A 3,502-nucleotide genomic window follows, 5' to 3' on the forward strand; every position below is an offset into this window, starting at 1 on the left:
TTTGTAATTCATTAATGGACATGTTGTTAATATCTTTAGATTCCTCAGTGGATACTACAACATAAGTAAATTTTTTAGTACACAGAATTTTTTCTACAATTTTCTTTTCTGGCATATCTTCTCTATTTCTTCTCATCTTGTTGGAGATTATCATCACTCTTGCAAAATAATTTGTGATACTTTAATACTTTTCCATCCCTAGAATCTCAAATTCTCCCCTTAATGTATTAAGAAGAGATTTCTTCACTTTTTGGTTTCCACCAAATTTTCGTTTCATTGAGTCCGAAACAATCTTGGCTGTGCGACGATCCAAGATTTGTTCAAAGACGGTATGATTAATTGCTTGGAATAGGTAATGCTTTACTTGGTGATCTTTGTGTCTAGCATCATCAAGGTGGCCTTTTTGTGCCTCGGTCAGTATTGTTCTTTCCTCTCGTTCTAATAAACAAATCTCCACCACACTCCATACACAATTTGCTCTGAGCAAATTTTCCATAAGCTCACTCCAATCATCTAGTGACCATCAAAGTGAGGGATCTTCGCTAAAAATTTGTCTTCACTCATACTCTCTCTATTTGATCATTCAAAAAATGGATGCTCTGATACTAATTGTTAGGTTTTGACAATTGAATAACTAATCCAGAAACATCTTCGCTAAAGTTTTGTCTTCGCTCATACTCTCTCTATTTGATCACTCAAAAATTGATGCACTGATACTGATTATTAAGTTTTGACAGAAACATACTCAATTGAAGTTTGAAGTGATGTTTTATTGAAGGGGGGAACTTGCCTTTGATATACAAGTAACCATAAATAGAAATTACCTAAACAAATCTTGGAAAATACTTAAACTAAATCCATAAAAATACTGTCTAAATAAAGAAAAGATCAATATTTAACTATTTTCACAAGAGCTAAATCAATTACTTAAAAGAAGACTGAAACTTCACCTTGATATCACCTCCTCCTCGAATATGATGCTTTGCTTGAAGACGTAGATTAGAACCAGCAACATTGTGGCTATTTCAAATGAAATAAATGTAAACTTGTGTGTGTTTTCTTGATAAACAAACACAAACTAGAACTGAACCAGCAACATTGTTGCTATTTCAAATGAAATAAATGTAAACTTGTGTGTTTTTTTTAGAAACAATCACAAACTAGAACTGATGTTGAGACTTGAATCTTGTACACGAGCCTAGGTTTGTTATTTGGATTTTTCTTATTTAGTTTGTTTGTATTTGATCCATTAATAATAGTGTAAATTTTAATATTTATTTAGTTAATAAATTTTAAAATCGGTAATAATTTAATTTATATCATACAAATTATAATTAAAATTATTAAAAATAAAATGTATTTTTAAATTAAAAAGATGAAATTTTTTCATGTTAAAATTTGACATTTAGTTTAAATTTTTTTTATTATAAATTTTAAAGTTGGCCGTTATTTTAATAAAAAAAATTAACCAAAATTATTTTAAACATTTTTTTTTATATCTATAATATTTAATAAAAAAAATAGTTTTTTAAATCTATTTATATATATATATATATATATATTTCTGAAATGAATTGTCAAAGATTTTCTCTCAAAATGGCAAATAATTTAAATCTTTCCTATCTCTCCACTAACCTCTCATCCGTATCCCAATTATCTCTCCTCAATAAACTCTTATGTCAAAACAACAATTAAAAAAACTTAACAACAAAAAATGGCTTTGGGCAGATTTACCTAAAGATGTGATCATAAGAATGTCAGTAGTAGGTTCGTTAAATCTTTTCTTTATTTTATTTCTGATTTTTTATTTAGATTTTAGTTAGAAATCAAATAAGAATAAAAATTTATGGGTTAGCCGTAAATTGATTCCTAATATAGAGCAATTTTATTTTTTTGGAAAGAAAAGAAAATTAGAATCTATTGAAAATGACAATGAAAATACACCTAAGAAAGAAAAAAAAAAAAGGAAAAGTTTAGAAGTAAGAATGGATTGAAAATTGTCCAATTACGTGAAAGATTTAGGAGTAAGAATGATTAAAAATCAGTCAAGAATATATTCAAACAAAAATTAAAAAAATAAAGCAAAGTACATGCCACAAAAAGAAAATGAAAGATCTGAGTGAGAAGGCAAGGAACAAGAATATATCCAAACAAAAATTAAAACATAAAGCAGAGTACATACCACAAAAAGAAAAGGAAAGATCAAAGTGTGAAGGCAAGGAAGTACACAATACTGAGTACATGCAGTGAAAGATCAATGAGAAGGATACCGAGTACATGCAGACAAAAAAAAGGAAAGATCAATGAGAAGGTAAGTACAAAATACGGTCACTTAAAATAACTCCATCAAATTCATCCCTAACATAGTAATGATAGGAAATGAGATCTTAATGAAAATGGAATTATATATTTATATCTATATATATATATAACGTTCCAGGACTTTACCCATGAAAAGTCTTTAATGCTCGTATGAGGTCTAGTACATCGACCATTGTGAGATTTAGAGAATTGAAAGTGAAATTGATGTCATGGATTCATATAGGTTGACTTGGATACAATGGACAAAATCAAATTTTCATTAATGATAAATTGGTGACACCAGCCTAAACTAACTAATCACGTAAGTGGTCTTACTATAGGAGAGGCGAAAAATTGTATGAGTTATGATGATGTATGAGTTGTATCACATGATGTCCTATACTAGTATATGATGATGTTTAAGTTATGCCGTATGATGATGTGCGTAATATTTGTATATTTCGATATACTTGATATGCTTGATGCACTTTGTGGCGATATGATATGTATGATGATTGCATGATGTTTTTCTTAATATGGCGATGTTTTCCAGATTGTATGATGATGAGTGTCATATTGTATGCTCATAAGCATATGGCTACTTCTCCTAGAGATGATGAGTGCAGACGCGCACAGTATGATGATGAGTGTGGATGCACACAGTATGACGAGCAGGGTGTTCATGAGGTGCATGACACTATGGGGTTTCGTTGACCTCCGAACATCGCTACAAATTAGCTTGACTAGAGGGTCTAAGGGGTGTGCGAGCGCCCTGGAGATTCACACTTGCACGTGTGGGTTGTGTGTAGGGAAGTATTACACATCCAATTTGTTCGAAACTAGAGGCCACCCCTAGATGAGCTAGAGATAGGTCTCTTGGTGTGCTTCTCATTTCCACAAAATAAAGTAGTTCTCTCCTTACTTATAAATGCCTTTAGCCCTTCNTTTTGGACATTTATATAAAAGATTTTTTTTTTCTTTTAAGAGTTATATTTTTGCATTAGAGATGAGTATGAGACATTAGTAACGACTTTGAGTATGTAGAAATTTAGAGTCGTTAGATTTTCATAGTAGACTTATAAATGCCTTTAGCCCTTCCCACCTAAATTCAAAGAAAAAAAATTGCTTTACCAAAAATTAAGAATTTAAACATCCTTACTTTTTGTTTTTTGTTTTTTTTTTAAGGAAACAGTTGACCTAG

This window comes from Cucurbita maxima, unplaced genomic scaffold, assembly GCF_002738345.1.
Source record: "Cucurbita maxima cultivar Rimu unplaced genomic scaffold, Cmax_1.0 Cma_Scf00293, whole genome shotgun sequence".
NCBI classification, from domain to species: Eukaryota; Viridiplantae; Streptophyta; class Magnoliopsida; order Cucurbitales; family Cucurbitaceae; genus Cucurbita; species Cucurbita maxima.